Source organism: Pogona vitticeps, chromosome 1 (genome assembly GCF_051106095.1).
Source record: "Pogona vitticeps strain Pit_001003342236 chromosome 1, PviZW2.1, whole genome shotgun sequence".
Lineage (NCBI taxonomy): Eukaryota > Metazoa > Chordata > Lepidosauria > Squamata > Agamidae > Pogona > Pogona vitticeps.
Window position 1 is genome coordinate 279,490,211 of NC_135783.1, and position 15,550 is coordinate 279,505,760.

The window sequence follows — 15,550 nt, forward strand, 5'->3', positions numbered from 1 at the left end:
TTTCGTAAAAGTGGAAGCCTCCAACCAAGGGCAGTTTTCATTGCACTGTCCACTTATTTGACATGAAACAGGAATTAGCAAGTCTTTCCCCCCCCTTTTAATAGTGTGAACTTCCATCAAGATGGACTGCAAACATGCACTAATTATGCAATATGAACTGTTAAGGCATATGTCTGATCATTTAGGTCTTCCTCACTACATTATATAGCATGGTTTCCGAGCCATGTGTAATATTATAGGCACAGGGTAATATCAGAAGGGTTTTGATTCACATAGGACCTGGAGAAAGATTATAGGTGTGAGCATTGTGTCTAACCATTTCCAGAAATAATTACACCCGACAGCTCTAAAATTATGGTCCATTTACAATGGCTGGAATTAGAAGGTTTAGTGTACATTTGTTCAAAACAAAATAGACCATATTGTGGTCACATGTTGAGTTTTTGGCCCTTGTTTTTCATATGGATGATATTAATTAATACATATTCCCTTGAGAAACAGATTATAATTTATGCAAGGCTTAGCAGAAGTACGCATTGTGAAAGGACATCCCGTATAAATCACACTCGCCAGGGGGACTTTTTCTTAAGTAAAAACCACACAACATTGTTTATCATGGTTGCCTTTCATTTGTGCATATGTACCATAAGGGATTTTCTTGCCAGACAGAGCTGGCTAGGAAAAAAACAAAGCCAAACAAAGCAGGTGACAGAATCCATGGTCCTCCTGATATTGAACTACAATCTCCATTAGCCCTAGCAGCACAGCCCATGTTAATGGATTATAGGTCTGTAGTGTAGAAATACCTGGTGACCACAGATTCTTTACATTTGCCACAGGATATCTTGTCTATGTACAAGAAATGAATATCAGATGTATCAATATAAAAAGTAATTCTCACTATTTTTGGCATCTTACCCAGGCTGCTGCAGAAAAATATGATACCACTGAGTCAGAAGCTGTGCAAAATTTCTAAACTGGAAACAGTGGATACATGGACTATTTTCCTTTGAATAGGCAGTCAAATCCCTCAAAAATTCTTCACACATAAAAGTGGTAGTTGTATGAAGTATGATGTGTACTTAATACTTGATTTTTACAAGTAATAAGTATCCAAATGGAACTTTGCTGCCCAGTTTGACCTCAGTTCTTGGTAGGTTTAGTGGAGCCTGCTCCACATATGTTTATGACTGTTATGTAAATTGCTATGTCTGATTATTGTGATGAAATACCTTTCTTGTTTATGCATGTCGCTTTTTGCTGATAGCACCGCCATCATGCTACAAGATGTTGCATTTCCTGATTTTATGATAACAATAAAATCTTCAGCTTTGATTTTTCTTGCTCAGATATTAACAGCGAGTCCAAAAATGTATAACAATGGTATCTTTTTCTGTGTGATCTCCAATCGTCTGGCTTTTTATTTGGATCTGAGAACTGAGACTTCCTTTGGAGTGGGGTGAAGGGAGTACTGTCCTTGACTACATCTCTGAAGAGCCTCCAGCCAACCTGGTTGGCAGCATTGATGGTTGTGGAGGAGGGGTTGGGATTCTAAGAATTGTTATCCGAAATAGTTTTTCCAAGCCTTGCTTTCTTCACATTAATTTTTTCTGAAGCAGATTCAGACCATCAGAACTTGAAATTAGACTGTAAATGCATACAGGCGTCTCTCAAGGACTGGAGAAATCTAGGACCCCAACAAGAGATAATATATAAATTGCCTTCTGTCAAAGCCTGGGAGTTAGAGTGTGCTCCACTCAGTGGATTGAGACCCAGAGCTACACTGACTACTAATTAATCTGGAGAAGATGGATTGCTTTTCCAGCATCTTTAGTCTGTGTTCAGTTAATTAATCTATTCCCCCCTACAGTAATTCTAAATCAGATTGTTTGCCCATCTCTGCTTGGGAAAGCCAAAAATGTCATTTCTAGCACTTCTCACATGGTCTGAACAAGCTTATTTTACACATCTGGAATGTCCCACTGTAAAGTACCGAGATAATAGAGCTGGCTGAACCACTGGCATCATTGAATAAAGTTATTATGCAACAATTGTACATGCGCTTATGTGCCATTTAAACTGATACATCCCCCATTACACTGTTAATTTCCCTCTTGGAACCAGACTGCACTTAATTGAAATTGCCTTTTGGGATTTTTGAAGACAAGGTCACACCCCTACAAAGAATTAGGCGAGCGGTACATCCTAGGGTTACAGCTCCTGTGTTTTCACTGAAACATGTTTTGACTTGGTTTGGATACGTTTCTAAAGATGGAAATAGAAAAGGAGGATCATTTACAAAAACAGACATGAAGTCTGTTCCTGATTCACTGAGAGAAAGAAGGAGCTTAATCACCTTCAAAACAAAACAACACAACATAAAACAAACAGCACCATGGCAAACGGCAGGAGAGACCACTGCACTGAAGGCTCACAGTGTCAAGACATTTTCAGTACCAACTGACATTAAGACAGCATTGATCTTTTTGTAATCCAAAGGAAAAAGCCACAGAGGGGATAAATATCTTGTTTGAAAGTTGTTCTTCTGAGCTTGCTGAAATTTGGTTCTTATACACAAACTGTGGTCTTGCTTTTGATCAATGTAACCTGACAATGGTCCATGTCCCCTGTATTGTACGATAGCCCCCTTTCTATATTTTAATGGATTCAGGATCTGCTTTTTATCTCAGTTTTTTTGGTGCGGGGGGGGGGGAAGAAAGAGTGTTTTCTGGCCTGAAGCCACCTACAGTTTGAAAATGTAAGGCTAACACAGAGAATATTCTGAGATAGGAACATAGGAAGCTGCCATCTGGCTTGGCACCAGGTATCTGCACCTTGGGACTTTCCCAGTGTGTTGCATTACAGCCCTCATTATCTCCAGAGGCCTTGCTGGCTGTTGAGGTTTGTAGCCCAATACATTTGAAGGGTGCTAGATTCAGTCCCCAGGGACAGGTGGATTTACAAAGACTAACAGCAGCTGCCCAGGGCTTCAGGTAGGATCTGTCCTGCCCTGCCTACCAAGCACATCTCTCATATGCCACTTAACTATAGTTCAGGGGACACAGTGCCTGTTGGCCTTAGGAGCAAGATTCCTAAAAGCTGTGTGAGCACATGCGCTTTTGCTCCCTTCCGTGCAGGGCTTGTCCTGCTCTGTGCACCCACAGTGATCATTTCTAGCCCCTTTGGTTCTGGTTGCAGTGGAACGCCACATGGGGGCTGGGTTGAAGTAGCATGTGCAGAGGGGAGCAGAATTGCTTGTATGAGGAGCAGAGCCCCACCCAGCAAGGCTGAAAATAGAGGGAATTTTGCTTAGGATGTGTCTTTCTCTGTGTATGGAATCTTTAATGTACAAAAACGGCTGCTGCCATTCTCAGACTGAAAAAGTTTCCCCAGGATGAAAGGGATCCCTAGGGAGCATTGCGACCTGGGGTGCGATGTGGGAATGGACTCTTTTAATTAGTGATAAAAACTGTTCTGTGCATGGAGCCTGCACCAACAGGATTTCAGCCTCTGTAGGCCAAAGTTCATTTTCCAAAAAAAGCTTTACATTTTGTCACGTGAGACGCAAATATCAGTTCTTATGGTCTCTTACCAGTTTATGTCTTCTTTCTTTTCTTTCATGAGAAATAGGTTAGTTAATGTATATGTCATTAATATTCCAATTCACACAGAAGAGTTAGAATTATAACAGCATTTAGAAGATCAGAAACAAAACACAGCCCTTCAAAAGGGATCTACGAGTCTTGATAGACCACAAACTGAACATGAGACAGCAGTGTGATGCGGCTGCCAAGAAAGCCAATGCGATTCTTGGTTGTATTAATAGGAGTATATTTATTTATTTATTTATTTTATTTTATTTATATCCCACCCATCTGGTAGACTCTACCACTCTGGGCGGCTAGTGTATAGTGTCTAGATCAAGGGAAGTGATAGTACCAATCTATTCTGCTTTCTTCAGACCTCACCTGGAGTATTCTGTCCAGTTCTGGGCACTTCAATTCAAAAAGGATGTTGACAACCTGGAACGTGTCCAGAGGAGGGCGACTAAAATGGTCAAAGGTCTGGAAGCCATGTCCTACAAGGAGCGGCTTAGGGAGCTGGGAATGTTTAGCCTTACAAAAACAAGGTTGAAAGGAGACATGATAACCATATTTCAATATTTGAAAGGATGTCACGTTGAGGAGGGGACAGATTTGTTTTCCAGGGCTCCAGAGACTAGGACGCAGAGCAATGGTTTCAAACTACAGGAAAAGAGATTCCATCTGAACATTAGGAAGAATTCCACCGCTGGTCAGAGCTGTCCGGCAGTGGAATAGACTGCCTTGAAGGGTGGTGGAGTCTCCTTCTTTGGAGGTTTTAAAGCAGAGGCTGGATGGCCATCTGCTGGGAGTACTTTGATGGATGTTCACGCATGGTGGGGGTTTGGACTGGATGGCCTCAGTGATCTCTTCTGACTTTATGACTCTATGACTCTAAAAGGAGCAAACAGTGTAAGAGAAAAAATAAATTCTGAAGTGTCTTCTAGGAGTAAAAACAAAACGAAACACATGTAATGCTTGTGTAGAAAGGAGATCTAAAAGCAAGAGAAAGTTTGTCTGAACTATGCACGGTTCCTCAGCTGTGGTGTGAAAATTGAAGAAGTTCCATTGCTGGTACTCCACAATCAAATTGTTCTCCTGCCTAATGATAGGCAGGAGAACAAGGCATATAATACTCAGGTAGATTCACATGGGTCACTGTTGTTGTTACATGCAGTCAAGTCACCTCTGACTTATAGTGACCTTATGAATGAGTGATCTCCAAAATATTCTTTCCTCAGTAGTCCAGCTCAGCTCTTATAAACTCAAGCCTGTGGTTCTTTTAGGGAGTCAATCTAGCTCTTATTTGGTCTTCCTCTTTTCCTGTTGCCTTCCACCTTTCCCACCACAATTGTCTTCCAGAGAATCCTAACTTCCCATGAAGCAAAACAGCCTCAGTTTTAACATTTTTGCCTCCAGAGATAATTCAAGCTTGATTTGCTGTAGGACCCACTTGTTTGTCTTCTTGACAGTCCAGGATATTTCCCCCAGCTCCATATTTCAAATGAATAAATTCTTTTCCTGTCAGTTTTCTTCACTGTCCAGCTTTCATATCTGTAGATGGTGACTGAAAATACGATGGTGTGGATGATCTTGGTCTTCATCTCCAGTGACACACCCTCACACTTGGTGATCTTTTCTAATTTCTCTTTTGTTGCTGTTCCAAGTCTCAGTTTTCTGATTTCTTGTCTGCTGTCCCCAGTTCGATAGGTGATTGAACCAAGATATACAAACTTATTAACTATTCCAGTTTCTTCATTGTTAGCGTTAAAGTTGTTTAGTTCTTTTGTAGTCATGATCTTTATCTTCTTACTATCCAGCTGAAACCTTGTTTTGGCACTTTCTTCTTTCACTAAAAGTAATTTTTAAGCATTGCAGCTTTTTGTTAGTATTAAAGGTTAACTCTTGGACTTTAAACAGAGCCCAGCAACGATGTCATTAATATAGGATCAGTGCAATGCTCTCTGATGATCAGAGGAAGAGCACAGACTTATCGAAGGCTTTGTTTCTTCAGACTCTACCTTTTGGAGCTCCCGATTAACTAGCTGGTTGTGTAAACAATGCAGAAATTAACACTAATTGCAGGATTTCTCAAATCACATAAAAGTCTCTAACGTTTCCTGTTCTTTACATAGGGCAGATTGTTTGAAATAATCTGTGATGTCTGGAATCTTTGCACGGCCATTCTGCAATAAATTAAATCCTGCTGGTTTAGTCAAGATACCTATAGAGAAGGATCGCAATTTTGGCACTCATAGTCTAAGACCAGGTTGTAAACGTCTAAATTGTGTTGGGACTGCAGTTCCTACAATTCCTTGCCATTGGTAGCACTTGTTAGGACTGATGGAAGCTGCAGTCAAACAACATGGTGGCAGGGGACACACATTTTTCGAAGGGTATGTGTATGAGATAACGGTAGCGGGAGGAAGAAGGCATGAAGACAGATTTACAACTATGAAGAGATGTGTTTTCTTTTTCCTTTTTCAGATGCAGTATATGAATCACTGGAAACCTCAAGGAAAAAGTAAGACCTTGGAAATGTTATTCTTCTCTATTCAAAAGTTGGTTTTCATTAATGCTTTTGGTGGTGTCTCCCTGATCCACTCTTAGATTAGAAATGCACAATATTCTCTCCTCTTGAGCTCACGGATGCTCTTTATTGCAACATTTCCTCTTAGTAACTTACTCCACATGTTGGATATCCTCTGTGTTAAGCTGCTCTGTCTAAAAATTACTTTGTGTTCCCAGTTTCCCCAATTTTAAAGTTACATCTGTAAATGCTTGGCTCTATATACTCATGTTTTTTTTCCCGAATCATGGAAATTACAGATGGAGAAATACCAATAAGTTACACTGATTCCATCTGGGCCTGAAGACACATTTCCCTTTCTCCACTTGTCTCTCACTCCTCTGTTTCCTCATTCTTACATGTGTGGCTAGTCTGCATTCAATCACAAGTCTTTGTTCTTCTGGCATGGCCACAATTCTTCCTCTCCCAAGTTTAAACAAGCCAGAAGATGGGTAAAGGAATTTCAGAGATGGCCCTCCTATACAATCTATCATTTTGTAAATAGGAATTTGATTACAGTGAGGGGATCTTTCCACTAACATTTCCAGCTGTCAGATGTTTCAACTGTCCTTTTCCTTTGAGTTTGATAGGAATGGTTATAGCCAATCTGTCACTTTTTCTTTGGCTTTTCTGTCATAGGGAAGTATTCCTCTCCAAGTCCTGGGGCTGTGGGTGCATTAAGGGATGTACACAGTCTTCTTGTTTGCCTGTCTATACATCATTATCATTTTTTTTCACATGGACAAAAGCAGATTCTTGCCCTGGTTCCTTAGAATTTGACAAGGGGAAAAGAACAGAGGAAGTAGATGGACGGGAACGCTGGCTAGCATGTTTTGCTTTTGGCCATGTTTTCTCAGGGTGGTATGAATATTACTGCAACACATCTGGCAGGATCCATCAGAGCTTACTCTAACATTAGCAGAGCAAACCAACCAGTCTAGGTGACCGAGGTTGGGAGTAGCAACTTCAGCCCCTTCCCTAGCTATTCTTCCTGAGCTAGCCAACCATTACCTTCTGTTGAAGATAAAGTTGTGCAGATTACAGAGCCTGTACTGCTACACCCTGTAGAGTAACCTGCTAGTTTTCAATGCAGAGAGGAACCCTGACCCATCATTAGTGCTGGTGTAAAATCCAACTGCCCATTCAGTATGGGGTGAGCATCATCTCGCCCTTGATCTCAGGCAACAAGATATCTTGGATCAGTACTAGGCCTCAGGTTGAGGCTGGCTAGTGTAGAAAATTAGTGTCACAGTCATGTGACTGCTGACTGAACAGGAAAGCATCACCCCCTGCTCTAGGAGAATTTCTCTTGGCAGATTCTGATGCAAACAAGAAATAGGCATGGGTCAACTCACAGCAGCACATTGCAATACAGTGAGGTTCAACTGTCCCTTAAGGGAATGTAGTACCAAAAGAAGGTGAGGTATCTTTGCTGGTGCCAGGCACTCCATCCCTGCCATTTGGATTTGAGCCTGAATGACTAGAATAAATGTTAGGAGGCTAAATAGTAAGCAATCATGAGTTTTAGCACGGTTACTAAGGCATTTTTGAGGTGCAAGAGCCAACATGAGATATCCTTAACTCTTGTCTTAAACTACTTTGCTCCTCCGTAACTAAATGCACGCACACATTGATGATACAGCCAATCTCTTATTCATGGAAAATCAGATCTGTATGCAAAGTGGAAGTACAGAGGCTAGAGACTGTCTGAGAAAGGTGATCAGCAACAAAGAACAGGCTAGAAGCCATGACTGTTGTTGATTACTGCATTATCTCCTCAATCTCTAAGGTCTTATAAGTAATGAAAGTGGAAATGGCTGTGACAATTTTAGCTCTGCAAGTGGATAATGTTCTGTTTATGACTACAGTATTTGTTTTGGAAATGATGTTCCTCTGTTTGTGAAGAAATTGCTGTGTTAATTTGTGCTAGCGTATCAGGCAAAAACAAAAGAAAAATAATAAATTAAGGAGACAAAAATGTGGTGGCACTGTAAATATTATAATGTGAGCTTTCATGGACAAGTCCACTTCCTCAGACTGAAGAGTGGGACTACTCTGTCTGAGGGGCCATCACAGGACAGCCCTCTGTTTGACGGTGTCATGTATGTAAAGGTTGGTCTAGTCAAGTTTGATTTGAAGATAAAGAACCTGAAAAAAGAATCTTGAAGTTGGCTATCCACGGTAGTTACCTGGCCTGCAGGCTAGGTAGGCACATACTATAGGTTACTTGGTCCCAATCTTCTCTACTATAGCAAGAAGTACAGTATTTCCATTTAAATCATAATGACCAGAATCCAGTTGAGCATTTACACTTGGGTAAGTGCAGTGGCATAACTTTGAGCAGCAAATAGTTGCTAATTAATGATTCCCCAATCCAATTTTTAGTAGGATGCTGGCTGTGTGATTTGGAATTAGGTAAGAGATCATTAATTAGTGGCTATTCGCTGCTATGAGTTATACATTGTATTTATGCAGGCATAAATATTTAGTTGAATTCTGACCATTAAAGGTAAAGGTTTCCCTTGACATTTAGTCAGTCGTGTTCAACTCTAGGGGGCGGTGCTCATCCCCGTTCCCAAGCCATAGAGCCAGCGTTTGTCCAAAGAGAGTTTCTGTTGTCACATGGCCAGTGCGACTTAGACCCAGAATGCTGTTTACCTTCCCACCGAGATGGTACCTATTTATCTACTCACATTTACATGCTTTCGAACTGCTAGGTTGGCGAGGAACTGGGACGAAGTGACAGAGCTCACTCCGTCGCGTGGATTCGATCTTACGACTGCTGGTCTTCTGACCCTGCAGCATACAACGGCTTCTGCGGTTTAGCCCGCAGCACCACCACGTCCCTCTGACCATTAAACCTGCATCTATATTCACACAAGCAAAAATCAAGTAAATCTATTGTCTTTTGTGGCAATATGTTTCTGTCCCCCCCCCTTTTTTTTTGGGCAGTGAGGGAGCCATCCTACTTCCCTGCACCCAAATTGCAGAAAACATGTCAAAGGCCTTGCTTTTCCATCTTGTAAAATGTGCTTGGGGAAAGACAGCACCTGGTAACATTCCACCTGGCTAGCTTCAGCTCCTGCTTATCAGCCGGGTGCTTTTCATAAGCACTAAAGTTCAGTGTTAAAAAGGAGAAAGGACACAACTTTTATGCTTCCTCTGACTTCGTATGGAGAAATATTTCTGGCTTCTTCAACTGTTTCTGGCAGAAGGGTGTTAAAGCTTGGCCGAGTGACCTAAGCCAAACTTTCCATGCAGGCCTGGAAGAAAAATAGATAAAAGTATAAAGCCAGCTCTTAGATGCAAATACCAACAAGCTGCTGAACCCATTATTTGCATAAAAACAAAGCCTTGTAGTCTCCTTTCTCCTTTGGAGAAAGAAAAATAGGCCCAATTTAAAAACAGATGGCTGATAAAACAATTCAAAGAAATTGGTAAAGTCACTTAAGAAACCTTCATCTGTCAGGAGAAACACTATTACGGACTGCTTGCAAAATTCATTGACCAGTGGACAAAAGCTTGAAAACAAGCAACAGCTTGGAGAGGCTGGGTTATTTGGGGAAGGAAGAATCAATGGGGTGTGGATCTTTTCATTACTGCATGAGGCAGCCATGTCTGAGGCCATGTGGTGGCTGGCTGTGTGTGGTGTCCTGAACGGGTTGGAGAGTGGATGTGTCCTTGAGTTTCCAGTAGGCACTCTTGCTGACTACATGATGGGGGCTCCTAGAAAAAATAAATTTCAGCAAAGAGAGAGAGGGAGGAAGAATTAAGAGAGAAGGAGAGAACAGAGGAGGAGAAGGATAGCAGAGCAAAGAATAAGCAACCATTTGGTTATTCTTTTCTCAATAAATTACATCTGACCTTCTTTCCCAAGAAGGTTGAAGATCCTGGTATTGAGCAAGCTTCAAAGTTAATGAGCAGAAAGGGGCTTGCTATAGAATCACTTGAAAAACTGTAATATAAATGAAATTATATATTTTACGGAACTAGTTAATTATTTTGTTATGCTTTTGAGCCCAAGCTTCAGTTCCTGCTCACGCATGGGGGTGGTCTGGAAATGAACAATGTAACAAAAACATCATGAACACACACAAAAAAGATTTTTTTTTCAGACTACACCGGCACTTAATAAATGAGAAATGAAAGATTCAAAGTTGAAAAACAAAGTACTGTGGGATGTTAATTAGTACATGCACATGAGAAGCTATCTTTGTAAATGAGTGCACACTATTTACTTGTTTAATCACTGCCTTTCGGTACTGCCCAATACATGATAGTCTTCACATAACAGGACTTAAATAATAATATGCCTATCTGGTGCATATACAGTTGCTTGTATATCCCATTAAGTTCAATTAGAGTTATTCTAATTATATATAAGTGCACATAAGATTGTAGCCTTAAAGTCTACATTTTTACCACTTTCATGGAAAATTGTTTTAACACCTTTAAAATTAAGCAAAATGAATAGCTTAATGACAAATTTGTGCTGGAAGGATGCTTCTCCCGCAAAGGGAGTAGACTTGTCCCATAGCAAAGATGTTCATATAGCCCGTGCTTGGGTGTAACCTCAAGCGCACTGGAACCAAATTGTTCTGATTATTAGAAGGGTTTCTGAGCACGCATGTTGCCATGTTCATCACTGAGATTTCTTCTAGGATATGGAATCATTTTTAAAAAATAAAAACTGATGACTAATTTAATCATAACAGCTTGAAATGTGATGGAAAAAGGGAAAAAGCACATTGTTTACACATCAATAATGCTCTCAATACACTGTGCACTGGATTTAGACAAATCCAAAATTACTAAATACATTGGCTTCATTCAGACCAATTTTACAAGGCACAGATCACAGTGGAATGACCAGATCTAGCATATACAGTAGTGCCTCGACTTACGAACGTCCTGACATGCAACCATTTCGAGTTACGACCAGCTCCAGCTGCAAAATTTTGCTTTGACTTGTGGCCAGAGCTTTGAGTTACAACCAGAAAAAGGCAGGGAAAAAAGGCAGGGAATTCAAATTGCTAACCATTGGTGGTGAAGAGGCTGCTTTTTTGTAGCTCTTTCGCCCCAGCGGTTAGAGAGTGTGTGATCAGAGGAAGCTTCAGACTGCCTGGTAAGGTAAGGTGCTGTTTTCTACTTTTTCAAAACTGTTCTGTGTGGGTTTTGCAGTATCGTTTAGGGCTGGGTGGTGGGATTATGTTTCTATGCTGTGATGGGTCTTACAGAGTTTGTTTGTTTTTTTGAGTTATTTTCCCATTTCTGATGGGTCTTGCAGGGTTTGTTTGCTTTTTGGGTTTTCCCCCCATTTCCAATGGGTCTTGTGGGATTTGCTTGCTTTTTGCTTTCTTTTTTTTAATTTTCGAAGGGTCTTGCATGGTTTCTTTGCTTTTCTTTTTCTTTTTTCCCTTTGGCCGGAATGGATTAATCGTATTTCCAATGAGTCTTGCAGTGTTTTTTGGGGGTTTTTTGGGGGGCGGGGGGGGTGTTGATTTTTTTTCTTTAGCCGGAATGGATTAATTGCATTTCAATACATTCCTATGGGAAATGGTGCTTCAGTTTATGACCATTTTGAGTTATGGTCGGAGTTCCAGAACCAATTAAGTTTGTAAGTTGAGGCACCACTGTATCTAGAAATGAATTTGTGTCTGGAACACAAATTGGATAGTGCACACATGACCCCTGAGTGTTGGTGTGTTGCTTGAAGTTCTCTTTTTAGAAAAGACATTCCAGGATTAAATGTGCCCCAACAAAATTTAGCCACTCACCACTGTAATGGATAAAAGGCACTGGGTAAAAGACACTGGTAGGAACCTCAAGCTTTCATAAGCTGATTGAGGACTGAGTTTTGCACTTCAGAATAGAGATGTAGAATGCCAGCATAAGCGAGTAACAATTGTAATTAAAAGGCTGATGAGGAAAGAAAACCATATTCTCTACTATGTATTGCTAAAGAAGAGATAATATGGCAACCAGGCCTCAACCCGAGATATTTTTAAATGTGTAAGTAAATATATTTGTTAATTTTTGGAATGGATGTTTTCAAAAGAATGTAGCCACTACTACTTATATTTTGTCTCTTTTCAATAGACAACAAAGTTACATTGCTATCACTACTACTATTGGGTTTTCGTTCCTTTCTGTTTGTAACTGGACATTTTCCAATAAATATTAAGAAGAATAATGTATGAATTTGAACAAATCTGTCTTATGGCACCTGAAACACTCAGAATGAAGTAACGGCTGATTGAAAATATTCTGGAAATTTGTCTGGGTTGGTTTTGGATCCCTTGATACACTTCACCACAGATGGGAAATGTCTCTAGAGATTTTCAGGAGTGGCAGATTTGCTATCAAATGGAGCATGTGGCTCATCATAATGTGGACAACCATATCTCTTGTTCACTTCTTTTGCTTGACAAATTGAGGTTGCACAGACCACTGTGTAACAAAGTCCCCATGGCGCTGAAGTATAACAAGTGCCCTGGAGAAGAAGGATTGCGCACCTCACTCACCCAAAGGGAACTCGTGCTCCTGTCCCTCAGTGTGGCTGTTTCCAAATAGCTTAGGGTTAGAGCAAGAGTAGGGACGTGGTGGCGCTGTGAGCTAAACCGCAGAAGCCTGTGCTGCAGGGTCAGAAGACCAGCAGTCATAAGATCGAATCCACGCGACGGAGTGAGCTCCCGTCGCTTGTCCCAGCTCCTGCCAACCTAGCGGTTCGAAAGCATGCAAAATGCAAGTAGATAAATAGGTACCACCTCGGTGGGAAGGTAACGGCATTCCGTGTCTAAGTCGCACTGGCCATGTGACCATGGAAGATTGTCTTCGGACAAAAACGCTGTCTCTATGGCTTGGAAACGGGGATGAGCACGACTGGACAATTCTTCTAGAGCAAGAAGCTGACATCTTAATCTTATATTCTCATCATAGACATTGAAACTTTTCCAAGTGGAATAACTTGCTGTGTTGGTCTTCTCCATGCTCTCCTGGTCTTTATAATATATCGGGTACCATTTTTCCTTTGCAATGCAGAATGACACCTTTATCTGTTTCCTTGAATGGAAGTTGTTACTGTTCTTAGAACAAAACCTGACCGTGTATGAAAAATGTACTTGTTTCTCATTTGAAATGCACAGTCACCATGTTTTCCCTGAAAGCTCTTGCACTTCACTTTGGATGCATGATAATCCACTGGATTCAACATTTTAAATATAGGATTGCCTTATTTGCACCTCCTGGTTTGCAATGTAATGTCTGGGCTTGTGATGCAGTTGCACAAACTACACAAAGAAATAACGGCCTTTGAAGAAATGCATGCATTCGAAAAATGTTCATGTTTGAAAAAAAAAGGAACATGTATTCTTTTGTCAATGGCCTAGACATGCCTAGAAATAAGCACCCATTTTAAAAAAGTGCATGAGAAATGCAAACAGGTGGATTTCATAGAAAGGACTGGTCCAGATAGCTATTGTAGAGGGAATCAAGCTTACGTTTTCTTGAGGAGCTAGTTGATAAAGCTGCTTTGCTGCATTGAACATGATGGATCACAATTATGCCTGGTCTAGCTTCATGTTTCCAAAAGATCTCCTGTATGGAGAATTAGTGCAGGGAAATCACCCCAAAGGGAGACCACAGCTGTGATACAAGGATATCTGCAAGCGGGATCTGAAGGCCTTAGGAATGCACCTCAACAGATGGGAAACCTTAACATCTGAGCAAAGGAGGCAGGCGTTGCAGCATGGCCTCTCCCAATTTGAAGAGACCCTTGTCCAGCAGGCCGAGGCAAAGAGGCAGTTACGAAAGCAGCAAAACCAGGGAGCTGGACAGGGGACAGAAGTATTTGTCTTCAGTGTGGAAGGGATTGTCACTCTCGAATTGGCCTTCTCAGCCAAACTAGATGCTGTTCCAAGTCCTCCACACAGAGCACGTTACCATAGTCCCTTGAGACTGAAGGATGCGTAACACAGCTTCATGTTGTAAGTTGTGACATGCTCCCTTTCTCCAGTTTAAGGAGAACATTCTCATTGTTATGTGATCAGTAGGTCCTCATCCTATGTGTGTGAAATACATGCTTTATTTTTGGTGCTCGTTTCAGTGGAACAGCAACCTTGGTATTAGTCACTGATTTCCTTTCACGGTAATGGAAACATTAAGTCTTTGTAGCTAAGAATAGGAACAACATTGTTAAAGAGTAACATTTTAAGAAAATGTTATTAATAGGCTCTTCATCTGTATTAAACAACGCCTTTTTTTAAAAAAAGGGCTCTGTTTTATTGTTTAATGGGCCTCATGAGTCATAGGGAAAGTGTTAATCTTTTTAAAATCTTCAGGATCGGAAATGAATCATCCATGTGTGCAATATTGTCCAAGGCCAGGCCTGAAAACCTTAAAATTATTTGGAATGTAATATGCTGTACACTTACTTGGAAGTAAGTCATTAACTGAGTGCTTCTGCACATACAGGCCTAGGTTCAGGCCGTAAATTATTTGAGTAAGTGTTAAGCAAAGCAAGAATCCAAAATTAAAATAACGACCCTATTTAAACATGAGAAACCTTGTAGAAATAAAAGGTGTATCTTGTTACCTTATAACTGGAAGATCTAGGTTGGAAAGCATTGATGAAACTGCCATCCAAATAAAAACAACGACAAGAATATCCTGCATAATTGTGTCTTGGTATAAAAAGGTCTAGATTTTTTTTAAAAAAAAAACTGTGAGGGCATGTGGAGGAGATGTGAGAAAAGGCTGAGGAAATGGGGGAATGAGTATGTGTGTAGAAGCGATTATTGCTGAATCGAAATCCAAACTAGACAAAATGAGATGGCCAATTACTTTTCAGCATTTTTCAAGGGAAAGCTGTCAAACAGCTGAGCTGGCCTGTGTCTGGAGATCTGCTATAAATCACAACTCAAAAGCCCAGCAGGATTTCCTTTTTTTAAAAAACCCGTACAAAACCCTGCCGGGGTTAGTGCTGCTCTGCTCATGCCGAATGAATGCAAAGCACAGCTAGGAGGCAGGAGGACACAACCTTTCCTTTCTCACTTCTCTCCCAAGAGAGACTGTTATTGATGATCCTGTCCAATCTTTACCCATATTGGCACCATTTGGGGAGAGGGGGCTCGACTCATCGCTTCCTCTTCTAATATTTAAGGACTCATTTGTTATACATCTCTTTCTAAGTAAGTGGAGCAGCAATGAAATATTGGATGATGATGATGATGATGATGAAGAAGAAGAAGAAGAAGAAGAAGAAGAAGAAGAAGAAGAAGAAGAAGAAGAAGAAGAAGAAGAAGAAGAAGAAGAAGAAGAAGAAGAAGAAGAAGATGATAGCAGCCTTTGAACTGTGGAGCTGGAAGGGACCCTGTCAAGGAGACACAAAATGCAAAATGGC

The 15,550-nt window shown here is 40.8% G+C and overlaps 1 long non-coding RNA gene across 2 annotated transcripts in view; it reads left to right on the forward strand.

Moving 5' to 3' along the window:
* The window catches only part of LOC140702550 (uncharacterized), a 46,585-nt gene that overhangs the window by 27,563 nt on the left and 3,472 nt on the right, over positions 1–15,550 (forward strand). The window contains exons 1-2 of one of the 2 annotated variants that reach the window (XR_012081761.2): positions 5,871–5,977; positions 6,069–6,105. This is a non-coding gene — a long non-coding RNA (uncharacterized LOC140702550). Of the gene's footprint in view, positions 1–5,870; positions 5,978–6,068; positions 6,106–15,550 lie in introns of those variants that run through there. The other variant, XR_013540524.1, reaches the window with a different exon arrangement.